General features: G+C 40.8%; 1 protein-coding gene across 1 annotated transcript in view; it reads right to left on the reverse strand.

Annotated features, from left to right (window-relative positions):
- Positions 1-19093, reverse strand: part of MYO16 (myosin XVI) — a 524958-nt gene that overhangs the window by 48634 nt on the left and 457231 nt on the right. The gene's annotated exons all lie outside the window — the stretch shown is intronic.

A 19093-nucleotide genomic window follows, 5' to 3' on the forward strand; every position in this document is an offset into this window, starting at 1 on the left:
AACAATACTTATTCAAATTTATGGCCTACAAAATATTTTTCAAATTTTGCCAAAGCATTGTTAAACACAATGGCCTATACCATATTTAACAAACATTGTTAAACTAAGTGGTGAAAATAAATTTGATAATTTGTTATTTTCAAACATGTCTATAAGGAATTTTTGATGTCATATGTCACTTATTGTTATAGCTCTGACCATTTGAGAAATCTATTTCCTAAAAGTATGGCAATAATTATGTCTCTGAATTCAGTTTCTGAATTATTAAACTGAGCAGAGCTGAAACAATGTTACAGCTTTGGAATAAAATAAGAAATATATTTTCAATATAAGTGTAAAATGTGTTATTATCCATAGGAATATTAAACTTTAAATCCTTACCTCTTTATTCTATGCCCTAACAAAATTACTTACATGTTATTGTATGTCTCAAGTTGAATGCTCTCAGATATGCAAACATAGAAATCATTGTCCAAATTAGGCTAAAAAGCCCAATAAGAATTTTTTAAAACTACGTATTAATAATAAAGTAAAATATAACAAACACTAAGGTTTGGAACAATGTCTAACTGAGGTTGATGCTTACATAAGGATAGTATCATCCTTAGGCAGGGTCTACGAGAATGTACAAATGAAGCACATTTGTCATCATGGTGTCAGACCGGCTCTCCCCAACCCCTCCCATCCCCAAAGTCAGGTTCCCCTCCCAGATTGGCCAGGCATATAGGGATTGGCTCTTGCTTCCCCAGGGACCTCAAAAAACTCCAACTTACTTGGAGATTATTGCTTGACATCAAGGATATCCATGCTCTTTCTGTTCTTGTCTGTTGGTACACAGTAGATTATGGCTGTCTATAGTTAGGCCTGTCTGAAGTTTTAGGCTAACAAATTATTCAAAGGCATAATTTGCTTTTTATACTTTACATGGGGAAGAAGAGTTTATCAGCCATGATCCCCATAACCAGGACTTCAATAGGCAGAGAGGCTATCCCTGTATTGCTGAAAAGGGAGTTAAGGTCAATCACAGTCATGCTGGTGGAAAGAGGTAGAATAGAACTTTAATCTATGTATTCTAACAATTGTTCAGGTTTTGTTTTTCATGAGAAGTCAAATTAGGCTGTGTCATTTCAATGAATTGCTGTTTAAATCCTAAGGAAGGAAATAGGGAAAATAAGGAGGATATAAGAGGGAGGGAGAGAGGAAGGAAAAGAAGAAGGAAGGAGGCAAACCAGGCAGCCCTCTAGAGCTTAGCTTGATCCTTTCTAACTCTTCCTCCTGGACATTCTCTCCCCTTGCCCCTGAGACTCAAACTCAATAGCACTACAGGCCATTTTCCCAGATGGGCATTTTCCCAACTGCTCTATATCGACTCGCATTTCAGTGCTTTGGTCTATGCATTCCCTCTGCCTGGAATGTGCTCTCCACTCAACAACCCTGCCTCTTCCTACCCTCCAGTGAGGATCTTGTTCAGATCACCCACAGTGCAGTGGCCACTCATGTACCAGTAAATAATGTGCAGCACAAGGGGGAATCCAGCTGCCTAAATAGGAAGACGTGCTAAGGTTTAGAGTAGAAAATGCTAGACAGTTAAAATGAAGGCAAATGAACAGGTCTTTGAAAATCAAGCAGAAGCCTTTATATTTCAATGATCCAGGGAACCATTGCAGCTCCTGACTCATTATATTTAAAAAGGCTTTGGTCAAGCCAATGTGCATAAGAACAATGATGCCCTTGAGGTTGGGTGATCTTAGCTCTTGACAATAAGCAATCGGCAAGAAGGCTGTATGTAACTGAAAGAATATCTATTCAATTTGGTCAACTTAATTTTGTCATTGTTCCTTTTTAGTCTTTGGAAAGTTAGTAAATCAAGTTTTATTTTAAAGTCGTTTCAAGATACAGACATTCACCAACTTTTATTTCTCTTTAAGACTAATTTTTTTTCCATTCTTTAATTCAGTTGTTTATTGAGTGCCCACCATGTGCCCAACACCCTCCCTCCAAGTGCTGGATATACAATAATGAATATCATAGGCAGCTTGGAGCTTACTGGCCAGTTTGACAACAGACAAACAAGCCAAGAAACAAGTAGATAATTAAAAGTGGTGAAATCCCAGCTGGGTAGAAAACTTACTGGGAAGTGGGGGTAGGCAGCCAACATTTTCAGAAATCATGGGCCAGGAAAACATACCTAGGAAGTTGCAGTGAGGCTCAGAGAAAAAGGAGGGAAACAAGCAACTGTGTTGATAGACAACCTCCCCCATGTCTAAAGGTCTCAAACACGAAAGAGCTCACCTTTTCCAAGGAACCAGTCCTAAGGAGTTGGGCACGTGGAAGCAAAGGGTAGGTGAGAAAGGAGGACATGCCTATCACCCAGGGCTGGTGAGGCCACGGCAGGCAGGCAGAGTTTAGCTTTGGTTCTCAGTGCAGTGGGAGGTTATGACAAAAGGGTATGAAGTAGGGAGAACCTCCCTGGGTAAACGGGAACAGTCCTCTTACGTGTGGTGCTACAAGACTCAATCCTCTGAGACACTGTGTCTCGGCATGAATATTTGATGTGAGCTTTCCTCATAACTAATTTCTATCTCATCAACAAATGATATATTTAAATTATAGTCAAAACCTCCACTTTTGCTAGTAAAGTTTAAAAAATCTTCTCACATTTCAGATCAGCAGGTGAAATTGTAGCCAATAGATGTTCTTATTTTTAATTATTTTTAATTTTTATTTATTTTTTGTTAATCCTCACCCAAAGATATTTTCCATTGACTTTTTTAGAGAGAGTGGAAGGTAGGGGGAGAGACAGAGAGAGAAACATCGATGTGAGAGAGACACATCGATTGATTGCCTCACACTCTCAAGGTATGTGCCCTTGACTGGAATTGAACCCTGGAGCCTTCAGTTCTCAGATGAAGCTGCATCCATTGAGCCAAACCAGCTAGGGCGCCAATAAATGTTTTTAAATTTGTCACAATAAACTGTGACCCTTACATTATCTACTAAGGTTTTCTTTCTATGCTTATATTAAAAGCATATGTCTACTCAAGGGTGGTTCTGGATTGGAATAAGGGAATGTCTTCTTAATGTAAGCTAAGAATTAATGGCCAGCCTAATGATTATTATTCACATTGCTTTTACAATAATTACCGTCTCCTGAGTGTTTATTATGTTCTAATCCCTGCTAGATGTGATACTTGACTTAGCTCTTGTTTTCTTAACAATTCTGAAGAGCTGTCACTATCGTGCCTATTTTCAAGATGAGCTCATTGAGGCTTGTGGAGGTTAATCTACATGCAAACATTCCACAATTAGTTAGGGTTGCAGATGAATTCAGACTAAGGCATGAAGGGCTCCACCATCCACCCACACTCATTCCTGTGCCTGACCCCTTATGTAAAGTCTTCCCTCCTTATTTCATGTGCTGGTGTAAGAAGTTAAGGTAGCTTCCTTTCTGTGGCTTTATCACCCATCCTCAGTGGTAATGAACTCAGATCAGAAAAGTTGTACTTGAGCCACTAAACTAGAGTTGCAACATCAATATATGCGTCCCCACTCTGGGGTTATCCTTACTCATTAATTTTAACTGGAGGATTCTTAGCATAGTAAATTCTGTGTCAGCCTTAGCTCAAAAACACCCTACTCCAAGTTAGATTCAAACACATAAAAGCATCTGTGCCCAAACTTGTTAATATCTCGATTCAGTCACAATGTGGGTCAAATGCAGAAATTCTCAATCATTTGATTTTGTTGTAAAGTGTCAGTTTAGAGCATGAATGGTTGCAATGTCCCTTGTCAAAAGCATGCCCATTACCCTGTACGTAAGCACTGAAGAAATTATAACAATGACAAATCAAGAGGACGTGGGCATTAAATCTGAAAAAGCCTTGGTTATAAAAGTGCACACACAAGATGCATATTTTATGGAGACTTTTCAAAGGAATAATACAGAGCAAACAAAGTCATCAAGTTTGTTCATGCCTCCAAGCAGTGGCTTTCAGGGTTTTGAGGGTGAAGAAAAGTCGGTCACACCAAAAGGAAATATTTGAGATTCTCAAGGAATCTAAGCAAACAAGTAGAGAAGTGAGAACTGTAAGATCCTGAATAATGATTTAAGGTATGTCTGAGTCATTTCTCCATCTCTACATCTTGTGAAATCAGTGGTTTGTGTCACTCAGGGCATCCTTCGTTCAGGTATGTTGTAACATTGGTTGATTCAAGTACCCATACTGGTTTCTCTTAGCCTATACACAGGATTTCTCTGTGGCCCCTGCCTGGTGTTGTTTTTACAGGTATGGGAGAAATGAATCACGTTGGGATTGACTCAAAGATAGTCTTGGCCTTTACATTAGGATATGGCTATTAAATACAAGCAAGCACAGAAGGCACATTTTAAGTTAAATTTTAATCTAGTGAGAGAGTTCGAGCAAATCTCTAAATGTGAATACAAAAAAAAAATCAGTTGTCCTGTTTTAGTTTTTATAGAACTAAAATATCCTGCTTGGGTGGGTGTGATCCTTTGAAACTGTGGTTTTCTATAGGAGGTGATATTGCCACCCCACCCTTCCCCACCCTCCCACCTCTGAGCAACATTTGGCAATGTCTGGTTGTCACACTGGGGGAGGGGGACACTACTGGCATCTAGTGGGTAGACAGCAGGGATGCTACAAAACACCCTACAATGTATAGAACAGTCCCCTCCCCGACGACGAAGAATTATCTGGCCCAGAATGTCAACAGTGCTGAGGCTGAGAAAGCCCATTATAAGACCTAAGTCAGATCACGTCATTTCCCCATTCCAGTCTCTCCACTGGTTGCTCATTTTCTGTGGATTAAGATCCAAATGTTTCCTGAAACTGAGAGACCCTCCATACCTTGATTCCCTGCTCCCAACTACATGCCACCCCTGTATCCCTCACTCAGCTTCGTCTTCTCTCTACGGTGCATGGGGACTCTGCTCAAACCTCCCCTAGCAGAAAGGCCTTCCAGACCTCCTTCTAGAAAACAGCACCCTCTCCGTGTCCCAGGTCCATTCCTGCTCCCACTTCCTGTTTGGTTTTTCTACGGAGTCCTTCTCACTGTGGGACACATTTAATTTCAATTGTTTGTTTGTTTTCTGTCTCCTCCCTTTGAAATGTCGGCACCATGAGCTCAAATGCAATGTCACTGCCTAGAACAGTGCCTGCCCACAGCCTGTGTGCAACACATATTTTTGAAAGAAAGAGGGAAAGAAAAGAATGAATAAATCATTACAACAACACTGCTATAGAAATTTCCTTTTCTGAAAGGAATTACACTTTTTGTAACTAAAATAATTGACAAGTTTACTAACCGAAAAATTCATGTGAACGACTGTGGAGAAATTATGTATCACAGTAATAATTTTGCCCCATTCACATGAGATTATTGGGAACATATGAAAGGATTTCCATTGTTAATAATATGCCTTTGATTTCTAATCTCTACTTATTTAAAATTACAAGGTAAGAGAAATATCCCATTGTGTGAGGTGAGATTTCTCTACTTATTCAAAGGGCTAGAGCTGCTCTCTTTCTCCCTCAGAGTGTTAACATGTGGAAGAAAAGACGTACAGATAGAAATATCCTGGTCCGCAATGTGAGGATTCACGTCTTCAGTATTGTCCTCCCAATTCCCATTGATAAACATTTGATTACTTTCCTACCAATATGCAAGATCCATACATATGTAAGTTTGTAAAATCTTACCTTACATGACTTTACAGTCTCTAATGTTAGAAAATTGCAATCAATACAGTAAATGTTGTCTCTGGAATCTTGCTGGCTGGAGACAGGCAGTGGTGGGTTGACCAGGAGTCTAGTGAGTGGAAGTTCCAGACCCGACCCCGACTAGCAAAAGCCACTTCCAAGGCCCAAGAGGGAGAGGGTAATGAGTGCACAGTTAACATTTGCATATCTGACAGCTTTTTTCTGTCAAAATTTTTATAGTAATGTAATTGCAATCATTTATTTATTATTCACAGTTTTCTCTCTCTTTCAACAAATATAGGGTGTCCCCAAAATGTATATACACACTCTGAATAATTAATTCCAATGTTTCTTTCTTTTCAGATATAACCCATTGGAATCATTATTCAAAGTGTGTATATATATTTTTGTGGGCACCCTGCATTTACTGAGCATCTGCTATGTATAGACACTGTTCTAGGCACTGAATAATGAGTCATTTGCTTTGATTTATTTTCTCCTTTTAAATAAATGTCAACTTTAATCCCTAAATTTTTGTCATCTTTATTATTTTTCTTAAAGAAGTCCCTCCTCCTCCCAATTGCATAACCTTAAATATCTGGAAAAATAAACAGAACCTGTCCCAAGTATAAGGTCTTAGCACTCACTGGGAGAAGAGTATATGAAATCACTGAATAAGGCTACAAGGCAACATAGCCTTTGGCTCTCATTACACGTGATCCATTGCTTTATGCATTGCCTCGGGGCAATGTCCAGGTAGGAAAGGCCTAACTCAGCCGTGGGCAAACTACGGCCCGAGGGCTGGATCCGGCCCGTTTGAAATGAATAAAACTAAAAAAAAAGAGACCGTACCCTTTTATGTAATGATGTTTACTTTGAATTTATATTAGTTCCCACAAACACTCCATCCATGCTTTTGTTCCGGCCCTCTGGTCCAGTTTAAGAACCCATTGTGGCCCTCGAGTCAAAAAGTTTGCCCACCCCTGGTAACTCCTCACCAATTACAGAACTGTTTTTTTAAGTTTACCCTGATATGAAAGGTGTGCAAAAGTTCATGTAAGAACATGTGTGTATGAGAGGGAACGGAGGTAGGATTTCCTTGGGGGAGAAGAGAGGTAAGACGAAGGCTAAGGGGAAGAATTTCTCTTGCAGAATGACTGCAAAGATTCTACAGGGGAGGGGAGATGCTCCGTACTAGGGAGAGAGAAGTTTCCTTGCGCAAGCCTGGGCCAGCTACTGATACAAGGCGAGGACAGTGAGCGACTGAGTGAACTACTCACTCCACGTCAATAGCAAGTACTCACTCCACATCAAAGGGCATAGTGGCTAGTCCATCTCTGGGAAACAGATGCCCTTGAGCCAGTGGCCGCTCTGGGCGACATGTGAGAGCTGAATACAGAAAAGAGGAGTGATGAGCCATGAGCCAACCACATTCTTTCTCCAAACTAGGAGATCTTTCTATGGATTCAACAAGCACTTATTAAGTCCTACACAGTCCAAATTTTAAACTAAGATTGAACTACAGGCTTGTAGAAATGTATATCTACAACAAAACAAAACAAAAAAAGATCCCCCAAATGCTTACATCTAGAGGGGCGATAAGACACAATAATGACAGGAATTTATGGTTCAAACCAATGAGTGCAAGAAGAGGCACCAGTGACGACTGTACATCTCTCTTGAGGATTTAGGAAAGAATTATTCAGAATAATCATTGCAGGATTGTGTCCTACTCAGCTGAGTTAATGTTTGTTGTTTCTGCTGTTGTTGTCTGTGTGTTAAAGCCTTTGACACATAATATGCCAACATGTGTGGGAGGGACGTCCAGGGTACATTTTAATGGGTGCCTTTTCTCAGGTTTCCGGGTGGTGACTCAACTTAAAGCTGGTTGCCTTCATGACGCCTGCTATGCAAATGCTAAGGCAGCAGAAGACCAGGGGCTGAACCAAAAACTGTGCAAAATGTCCCAGGAATCCATGGTGGGGAGAGGATGCAATAGCCAGGTGAGCCTTTGGGGCCTGGGCAGGAGGAGAAAACACTGGATTTTGAAGCACGGACAGAATGTGGAGAGGAGGGGGAAAGGGAGTAAGAAGTGTAAAGTGAGAGAGTCAGGACGGAGCATGCCCAGGAGAGAGAGAAGGCTGGCCCTGCCACAGCTCTGCCCTGAGAAGGGGGAGCTTATGTGGAATCACATGAGTGACCTCCAGGCAGTATTTAGAGTAAGGGCGTGGCATGAAAAAGACTATTTAAAAAAGTTATTAATCTAGCAAAATACTGTAGCTGGATGAGCCTCAAGGAGAGATTAGAAACTGAAAAGCGGTGAGAATTTAGACTAGGGCATGGGCAGGACAGGGAAGTCAGGGAGGGGCCAAGTTAAAGATCCTTTTGAGTTGAGGGACAGGGAGTTAAGTCAGGACCAGTCGGGTGCCAGGAGATGAGGATGAGTTTGGAGCTGCCGACTCTGAAATCACATGGGTTAAACTTTGTGGCAGTTATTTGAACAAGAGCAGATATTAGGACAGGAAAGAAAATGTCTAGGAGAGACTTAGGCATCTCCCAACAGGGAGGCTTTCTTCCAGGAAAAGTGACGTTCCTATGAGTAAGGAGGCAGAAGGTGACACATAAGTGATAGTGGATACAAACAGGCAGGTGCAGGCATGAGGCGGGGGCGCGTGGGGCGGCTGGGGGAGTGGCAGAAGCGAAGGGCTTTGCACGGCAGGCAGAGGGAGGCTGACAGTACCAAATGCCACAGAAAGGTCAAGGAGAAGGAGGAAGGAGTGAGCAATTGAGTGTTTCTTTAAGAAGAATGCTTTAAAACATTTCTCTCTTAGTTACCTTAACTTGAGATAATTTTAGAGTGTATTTTGGAAACATATAAGCCAGGATCCAGGTTTCAGTCGTGCAGGAGAAAAACAAACTATAGCTGTTTGACTGATTTCAAGCACTGAGAGGGGCCACGCAAGGCATAAAAAATGTGAAAATACATTTTAAACTCATTACTCACGCTGGCTATAATTCATCCTGCAAGTCTATAGGAAAATTCCTCTTCAGAAAGGCTATTGCATGGAGGGAATGTGCTTGTTTTTTCCTATTTGGCATTAAGGAAAAGTACAAGCGCTGAGAGAGGTGGCTGGCATGGCCCTGCTACTTCTCAAGTTCTCATTTCTAAAATGAGGGCGTCACAGCTAGACTGTGCTTACCGCTAGACATAAATGGTGTGCAATTAAATTTGGGTAGGATCCCTTAGGCCACAAATCAGCATCTAGTTTATGTTAGGCCAAATCTAGTTTGTGATACAATGAACAATCAATGCACTTTAAATCTCTGATTTTTCTAGATCCCGTTATTATTGTACATAGGGAAGAAATACAAATAAGGAATTCAGTATCACTCCTGAGCCCTACCCCCACCCCTGCATTCTGCTATAGCAAAATGAATTAAACCTTTTCTTATACAGGAAAGCGTAACCCAAACATCTGGCATATTGCCCCTAGACTCTAGGGCCTAGAGAAAGACAAAGGTCAAGTGTAAGGATCCACATAGGCACAGGGCTGATCCTAAAGTCAAATAAGAAGCGATTTCACATGCCGGGTTGTGTAACGAGATACAGGATGTGAGTAAGGGTTGCATAGTTAAAGGGGAGATGCGTACGTTTATGAAAGGTGCGCCCTGTTTTGTGCATAGCACAAATGTAATTGACCGGGTGAATCCACCATTATCATCCCTTTGCTAATAGTTGCAGAAATGTATCCACCGAGGGCTTCTGGCAACAGAACACCAGGTTCCCATGCATTTACTCCTGTGACACAGCAGTTTTCTACAATAGTTATATTTCAATGTTGTATTTTTTCTGTTTCTTAACTAATCAGTTCCTATGACACTGCAGCCACTGGAAAGGGTGGAGGAAACAGAATTGCTCTACATGCTGCTAACCTTAAAAGGCTAGAGCTGGCCCACAGCATTCCTTCCTCCTTTTTAATAAGCCCTTATGAAATCTCCACTCTTTAGTAGATCAAAATTCCCCCTGAACTGGTGTCTTAAACACTCTTCCGTGGCAGAAAGTGCCACAAACACTTGCTCTGGCTCAAGTAGGGTAGGATGGAAATGCTTCCCTGTCCCCTCCTCTCAGCTCCTGCCACCCACTTCCCTGCCAAGTCCCAGGAGAGGCTAGAAAACACCAACTGAAGCAGGAAATAGAGTGATATCTTCAACAACATATGCGCTGAGCAGGGGAAGAAGGTATTGATAGTAAAGCTAAAAAATGACTGTCGGTATAAATAAGGGTTTCAGGACCCAAAAATGCATAGAAAATTATGCTGTGCCAATGTTCTTTTAAATTCCACTAATCAGATCCTTTTTGTGCCCGTCTATCCTGTCCTTGCCATAATGGAAAAACACCACCACACACCAATTCTTCTCCTTTCCCTGTACTTGTGTAGCTTGCCTTTCCTATAATTAGCTGAATATGTAACACCTAAACAGCAAGCTGGCCTGGCCCGGGGACCCATTCCTCATGTATAATTTCATAGGTCATGCGGTTATTTATATTCCTGTTATTTTTACGTTTCCTAAATGCCAGGGTAACGTAAACCCAGGAGTCCTAGGACGCAACTCCTGCAGGGCAGCGTTGTTGGTCTCAGCAGCTTCTGCTTTAGGTACACGGTTTCCCTCTACTTGCTCCAGAAAGCAAAGGTGAAGAAAAGAATATGCTTGCTCTTTCATGGGGAGCATTCGGTATTTGAGACACCTGCATGGCGTCAAACAGATGGTAAGCTAGTGACATCTATCATCTGAAAATACCAACACGGGGTAGCCCCATAACACTTCATCCTTTCTTAGATAAACCATCAGTGCTCCCTTTAGAAGAAAAAAGTATGTATTTATTTTCATGAGAATTGCATTGACTCTATTTTGTCTCTCGGTATTTCACCACTACTATGAATGGAGCCCCTCTTGGATTTTTAACAGATTAGTTGCTTTAAGAATAACTACTGGACTCCTTTAAAAAATATGTCATCCACAGTTGCTCCAGATCAGGGACATTAGCTGGTACTCCAGTTGTAGCATGCCGTTCTAGTGCCTTCTGGCTATCCTCTATCTCCACCACATAAGCCTCAGCACAGCTAGAGTTTGGGTTGAATCACTTCTGTGTCATACAAGACAGTAAAGCTCCAATTGTTAGCATGGCTTTCACAGGTGCAGTTGCAGCAGGTCAGAGAGAACCAGTAAAATCAGCAAAAGTTAAAAAACAAAAAGCAGTGGTGTACGTTGAGTCTTTTCAAAATCCTTGTTCAGAACTAATTACAAAATGTACCCACCTAAAATATTTAATAACCAAAGGGCACAGGCCAGGACCCAGCAGAACAGATGGGAGACGTACACCCTACACCTCTTGCCTTGTCAACATTTAACTGAGAAGAAACTGGGCAGGCCTGGGGCCAGGACACCCAAGGTGATGGAGTGGGCGATGGGAACCTTGCAGGGCTCAGGGGAGCAGGCAATTCTAACTGGCTTCAAGATATTTCAATATTTCAACAACAGTGTCGTGGCAACCCTGCACCTCTGTAGACAACCCCGCCTGCCCGCATTGGCTGACTGCTAGCCAGCAGCTCTGAGGCCTTACATAATAAATTAAAAATACCTACGGAGGCTTAAATTCTTGTCAAAATTCTCCTCAAGCCACCTGCACTGTTTCTTTGATAGCTCCTAGGAGAGTGCCCTTTACTAGAGGTAGACTGGTTGGCGTGACTAAATCCTTGTGCCTCCAGATCACACGCACATGTGACTGAATGGCCCTTGAGCTATTGCAGTGACATATCACAGCGCCGATGTCAGTTGCTCAGAAAGGCTGAACAGCTGGGACACTGGAGGGAGGGCTAACCCTGTGTCTCAAATGGATTCTCATTTCACCGCAGGAAGCAACCACCAAATGGCCAGGCAAGTGTTGGGGTTCCCCTTCTCATGGGTCCTACGACTAATCGTTTCTCATTCATCGCTGCTAAAGGAAATATGTTTACATGCGAGTGAATATAGAAAAATCCTTCCCACAGACCCTGGTGTAGTTATTCCAAAACAGACCTTGATTATGTCATCATGCCCTTGAGTGAATCATAGTGCAGGATGGACCACACACTGGCCTCTAGCATGAGGGAGGGGGCCGCCTGTCCTGGTGTTTTCTCTCCTGTTGCTTTAGTCTCATTTCCCTCCATCCCTCCATATAAATCCTAGCTTCTGGACCAGTGTTTCAAAGAACATATTTATGGGGTGGAAAAATCAATTCAGATGGTCACCATAAGCATTTGAAAATGAAAGAGAGTAGAAAGAATGGAATAACGGTGCAGCCTTTCCCAAGCATTAAGGGTAAGTAGCCTTTTGTGAATCCCAAATAATATCTTCACGTCAGAACTGTTTCTCGCTGCCTGGATACACTGGGTTTCTCGTGCCTCCCTGCTGTGAGCTGCTTATGAGCAGACCCCACACTTTATTTTAAAAATCCAACAGCTTAGTATCACGCCAGGCACAAAATAGATCCTCAGTGCATTTTTTGAATAAATGAGTAAATAAATAAAGCTTGTTCTTCTTATTTAATGATTTTTCCAAACCTCTGAAAATGTGAGGCAAATAGCAACCCGTAATACAAAATATTCTTGCCAGTTTAACCATTTTGCCTGAAGTTAATCTCTGAGTTTTTAAGCCCTGAAAAAAACACACGCAAAAACTGCATGTCTTAGGGCTGTGTCATAGATTGATTTTATTATCTGAAAAGTGGAACATTTTTTTCTAAAATCATTACAGAGGGTTCTTAGGATATATTCAATCCCCACAGCAATGGAAGTGCTCTCTGATGAGCAACTGGACCATATCACTGGGTTTCCTAATGATCCTCAGATTAAAAAGACATTTTTATGATCCCTCATCACCATACATAAAGCACAGTGCCTCTGTCCCATGTCACTATCCCAGCCTCTGTAAACTACACTCGATTTCAAGTCTGGGTAAGTGAATGAAAGAGACCTCCCCTGCCCCCCACCACATAGTTGCAACTACATTAGTGAATTTAATGCTAACAATTACAGCTTTAGTGTCTCCTACGACACCTAAGTGATTCAATTAAAATCTCTAGTTGTGCTGTTTTTGTGGTGGAGATGGGGGATGAGCAGAAAGCATGAGAACAGCATGTTACAACTACAGCACAAGCGAATGTCCCTAAAATGGAGCAACGTACATTACAGTTTTCTTAAGGACTGCAGTAGTTATTCTTAAAGCAATGTATCTATTAAAAACCCAAGAGGGACTCTATTATTAGCTATATATGAAAATGGTTAAATACCAAGAGACAAAATAGGACTAACACAATCTTCATAAAAATAAAAAAACAATAAATATTCTTTTCTCTATGGGATCTGCTGCTGGGTATTGGTTCTTTAATTAAGAAAGAATGTGTGAATGGGTAGAAGTGGTATGGGGGCTACCCGACTTTAAACTAGTCATTTGTTCTCCTCTATGTCCCCTCCATCCTTCTGTTAAAGCCAGTCTCAACCCAGCCAGTTGGTAATCTCAGTTGAGAACTGGAATTAAGCAAATATAACTCCAACCAATGAGTGTGACTTTAGGAATAATTTAACAGGTGAGAGCTTTGTTTTTTGTTGTTGTTGTGATGATATGGAAATATCTGCACAGTGACAGTTTTCACCCATTTCTTTGCTCCAGTCTTTTCTCTTTCACTTCTTTGTGGATCATCCATCTCTCCACATCAAAGCATAATAATAAAACAAAAAATCCAAATCAGGGGTATTTGCCTGGGAAATACCCTGATATACCCTTTGGGTATATGCCAATTCTTTCTTTCTTTACAATGGACATTTCTTTTGGAAGAGTATGCTTGATCATGAGCCAGAATTTTGGGTGTGAATAAGCTCTTTTATTGTTTGTTTGTTTTTTCAGTGACTTTGGGTAATGCATAACTTCTCAGGTGTCGTGGTACAGTGACTGTTCCACTGTACATCTGTGTAATCTCGGATCCAGCTCCTGCCTGCCATTGTGGAGCCCTGCCTATTATAGAACCTAGTCATCCTTGTGGGAAGCAAAGTGAATGAGATTGTTGTTTATTGTCTCATTACAATTAACATGCACTCTTAAGGTGGAACTCCCAGTAATTGAAAAGGTACAGTGCGTAAATACAAATATTGAAGATTTCCAGGAGAAACCAGAAAAAGAAGTAAAAACCAGAGTAGAAAAAGACGCAAGAAGCTTCACATACAGCGATGCTAGGTGACTGTTATTGACTCATGGAATGGGTAAAGTAATAATGAATATAGCTAGCTCTCCAGTGGTGCGAAATTTTTCTAGGCTAATCTGAAGATTAATCATCAAAATGATTCAAGGCGCCATAAAGCACCTAAACACCGGTAGGTAATTAAGAAATAGGTTTTTCTTTTTCAGTCCCCTTAAGGAGAGAGAGAACATGGCACCAATCCAGCCGATCTTTAGGAAAACATTCCACACACCATGTCGCTTCTAAGCATTTCTGTACAAAAGGAAGAAAACCCCAGGATATTGTATTATGTGGCAATAATGAGATGCAGATAGTCAGGAAGGTCTTTATTAACTTGCTTAAGGAGAGCTGCTGAGTGGCTGAGAGGATAAAGCATTGGGTTTCTCTTTGGAGCCCCCAGTGGGAGTTTAATTCACAATCCAGTATAGAGACCCACACTACACAATAGCTGCTTGCTTTAATGGGTTGGTAGTATGAAAAATATTTACTGGCTATGAAAGATACTCCATTTCTGAAAAGACTGTCTCTTTATTTCAGAATTCCAGGTACAATAGATTCTTCTCCCGCTGACAATGCAGTGTAGAACATCCCAGTTGTGATGGCTTCTTTGCCGCAATTGGCTCATCTCGAAAACGATGAACTCTTTATGCAAGATACATATCTCTGGTATGACTGGCATGCTAGAGACTGCAGTTTCACAGCCAATATGCTAAGGTAATTTCCCAAGATAATTCATACTCTTCGAAGGGTAACTTTTTGATTAGGCTGATCTAAATATTTAATTGTCACATCTCTGCTTGGTTTCGCTCCTGGGTTTCAAAGGATAATGAAGCAGCATGGCCTAGTGGAAGTGCCATGGTCATGAGAGGGGCCTGACACTATTTTTTTAATTCAGCCATGTTTCTCCCTATGCCATTATCTACATCTCTGTGTCCATATTCACATACTTTAAAAAATAGCGAATTTCTGCCTTAATTTTTTGAAAGTTGCTGTAGAGACAGAAGACCAGGGCTTTTTGGAGTGCATGCCTTTCTCACTGCTGACCATCGGTGTGGTTCTTAGCATGGTCCCTGGTACAAGGTGAGGGATCAGCACACCTTTCCTTTCTGGTGGTCCTGAGCAGGCAAATATGATGGAGGCTTACATCATGCAGAGTTAAATGCTTCCTTAAGGAAAGATGAGCACTTTGCAAGTGAATACAACTTTAGTGTGTGCTTATCAGTAATTGGCCACTCAGTTTCCTGGCAAAACCTTAGAAAGGTCAAAAAACCCAATGGTTTTGAATGGGAGGAATTATGCTGGCCCAAACTGTGTGCTGTCGGTCCCTGGCATTAGAAAGGACACTTTATGCCCTACGGTTTGGCTCAGTGGATAGAGCTTCGGCCTGAGGACTTAAGGGTCCCAGGTTTGATTCCAGTTAAGGGCATGTACCTTGGTTGCGGGCACATCCCCAGTAGGGGGTGTGCAGGAGGCAGCTGATCGATGTTTCTCTCTCATCGATGTTTCTAACTCTATCCCTCTCCCTTCCTCTCTGTAAAAAAAAAAAAAGGACACTTTGTGAGATGGGTGAGTAGAAAGAGTTTTGTAAAGAATTGTGGATAGAGAAGGAAAAGGTGGAGAAGCACAAAAGAAATATCCTCTTAGCTAAAAACTATGCATGCATGTCCCTCAGGAACATTTACAACAGAGGAAAAAATAGTTTTATCCCATATCTTTTCCTGGTAATGACTTTATGTTTGACTTCAGAAGGGAATTACTTTCTGAGACTTGATATCATTTGAAAAAAATTAATCGTGCTTGAAGAATGAGAATAACATGACACAAAGAATCCAGGGTTTGGGAGAAAGGAGACATGGTTGATTCCCGACTCTGGGACTCATTAGTTTCTGTGATTATAGGAAAATCACTTAATCCCTTAAAGTCTCAGATTGCTCATTAGTAAAAGGGGCTCACCTGCTTCACTTGCCTCGCAGAGAGGGAAGGATTTGGGGAGGAAAGAGATGTCAATATGTTTCACCAACAGAAAAGAGTCACTTACAAATACTAGCTGTTAATATTATGAACACACTACCATTAATAAATGTTCCATAGCATTTCTCAGTATATAAGAGGTCACATGCTCATACCTAGAATTACCACTATAATTTTTGTTCATTTTCCTCCTCTGGCTTTTTGCGCTCTTTATAGGAGAGATCCTATAAGTTAATACTGAATTCCCAGGTGAGGAAGAGAAACAAACGGAGATCATTCAGGGTCTCGACATGGAGCTCCCAGGCAGAAAGCTTATCCTGCTCTGATTCCATGCAAGGCAAGTAGTGCCTTCTCCTCTCTCTTTTTCCCTCAACATTCACAGCTGTATCCTAAAAGGATCATGTACACTGAATCTGCATGTCTTATCCCACTTTGGTTCTTCTGGCTGCCTTGTCAATTCTACGTCTGCACTTGGAGAACTCCATCCACTGTTATTATTCATTCCTCTTCCTGCTCACCTGTCTGCTCAACCAGACTTTCCTAGACTCTCATGGGCCACTGAGGATACCATGTGTACACATCTTATGGGTTCAGGGGCCACTTGGAGCTCAAACCTGGACCCACTAATAGTTTACGACCTCTGGACTAAAGCCTCTCTCCTCCATTAGAATTTCACTCATTGATGAACACGTCTGTCTCCTACACTGTCTGTGACAGCCAGATTTCTTTCTTGTTTTTTTGGATTCCCAGGAACAGGCCCTGTGTTTACATTAAACGAAGGCTTATTGGGAATTAGCTCTACAAGTTAATGCAAGTCCCATTTACAGGCCCCTGGTTGCACAATTTCCCTGTGTGAATTCCTGGGTATTTATAGGGAGAAGGTGCTGTAAATTATGGGAAAATTGTCATAAACATTCAAAAGATTCACAAACATTCAAAATCAAAAACTCATTTTAGAAACATCCAATTAATATGAAAGACAAAGAGCTTTGTGCTCTGAACATAAGTAAATTTGGCTAATGATCACTTTATTAAAATTGAAAGCTTACTTCTAAGTGGAGATAAATGAAATATTGTTTCTATGGGATATTTGGGGAATTAGAACCACTGTATAGTTGCAAGTTCCAAATGTAGATACTCTCTGTTACTGCACAGGGATCAAGAACTTGGTGAAAATACCCTTTTCTCACACACAGATACATTCTCCTTACATCAAAGGCCAGGTTCATTAACATGACAAGAAAAGAAACTTTAGCAGGCTCATCCTTGCCCAATTCACTTAGTGATAAATGGGGAACTTGCTTCTCTGGGGATATTAAGCTTGTCTTCCCAAAGGACTTACTCATTTGGAAAATGAGGGGAATTTAGTGTTGATTCAAAATGGTTCCAGAATGCAGAGGAATGCCTTACTTTCACAGGAAGGAGACTTTATGTGAGGCAGGAATGCAGACAGCAACACATCAGTAAACTATGTGCTTGTTCTGTCCACGCCCTTTATAATTTTCATGAAGCCTCAGGCCACCACCCCCTACATATAAATCACCATGGAGAGAAAGCTTGCAGGGAGTGAGAAAGATTAACAGCTCTGCACCGCATATAGTGCTAATAGAGCCTGTGTATAAGCTAGAAGCCTACGGGATGTCAAGTACTGCATCCCATTATGGGATGGCAAGATTTGCATAAGGCAGACCAGTTTCTTATTCTGCAGTCTCATTAGAATGTGTCAGCGATTCAATGAAGACAGTGCAGAAAGTTCTGTCTCAAGCACAGGAGCAGAGAATGGCAATTTACAAACACTTTCCTCGAACAAGTCATAGATTACTGCCAGTAATTCCTTGATATTTCAGTGAGTTTTAAGCATTCTTTTTCTTGATACTAAACAATGAATAAGTAACTGTACTTAATTTGTCAGAGAAACACCTAAACCTCAGAGAATGCTAATTTAAGAGCCAATTGTATGTCTTTGGGAAGATTGATCTTCCATACATAAGTCTGTTTAGATGCAATACTTAGAACTCTACACTTTTTGTGTGGTAATAGAAGGGGTAGTCTGCACCAGCGGCCCATGTCTGGGTTTGTGTCTCAAAGCCTATGTGGAACATTTTGCAGGGGAGTGTTGTTTTGGGGGAAAGCTAACCCCTGAGAATTATTTTGTCTCTGTCATGAAAAAGTGATGCCATGGCTTCTAGAGGTAGGCTTCTGTCTTGAGCAATAGCATCATGTGCTTTTTTGTTATTGTTTGTTTGCTTTGTGGGTTTTTTTTTTTACTAGAACAAAGCACAGGTTCTGAGGAAGGGGTGACAGTTTAGAGAGTGGGAAGGAGTTAGAGAAAGGGTAATGAATTAACTTAGCCCTGGCTGAGTATGAGATGTGTGTGGGCCATTCAGGTGAAGATGAACAGAGGAAGGTAAATAGGTGATCCAGAGTTTGGGGCAGGGCTGGAGATGTGGGTTTGGGCATCTTTAGGATAACTATGAAGTTACGGAAATGGCTGAGATATGAAAGGCTCACCAAAGATCTCTCTGTACTAAATAGTGACTTAATAATAAATCTTGCTTTTTTTCTAAAGGACTTCTATAATAAAATATTTATAAGTATTTATTAATAAATTGATTTGTCATTGGGATGTACTTCAAAATAATCCAATAGTGGAGGAGGGAACTGGGAAGGGAAAAGATAAAATAGGCTTGGCCATGGACAAAATTCGTTAATCTATTCTTTCTACTTTCGTAAATGTTAAAATTTTCCAGTTAGCCAACTTTAAAAAGAATTCCTTTTTAAACAAATGGCCCTATAGAATGAAAATAACATATTGTAAAAAAAATTGTTTATATAATACTCTGACTTAAAACCTCCATTCTTATTCAAAATGTTTACGCAATAAAATAAAATATTTGAAATTAACAGTAATTTCTACTTAGCTTAAGCAATGCTTAAGTAAAAATGCCAAAAGGGCTAAATCTATCAAATATATTTATATTTCAAATTGCTGTTTTTTAACTAAGTTTTTCACTAAGTATTTAATAACCAGCTACTAAATGCAAAGAAACATTACACATTATTTTTGTTGACATCATTTTAACTACCTATCTATATCTTATAAACTAAGGATGTACAGTATCAGAAA

The sequence above is a fragment of the Myotis lucifugus genome, unplaced genomic scaffold, assembly GCF_000147115.1.
Source record: "Myotis lucifugus unplaced genomic scaffold, Myoluc2.0 scaffold_33, whole genome shotgun sequence".
Lineage (NCBI taxonomy): Eukaryota > Metazoa > Chordata > Mammalia > Chiroptera > Vespertilionidae > Myotis > Myotis lucifugus.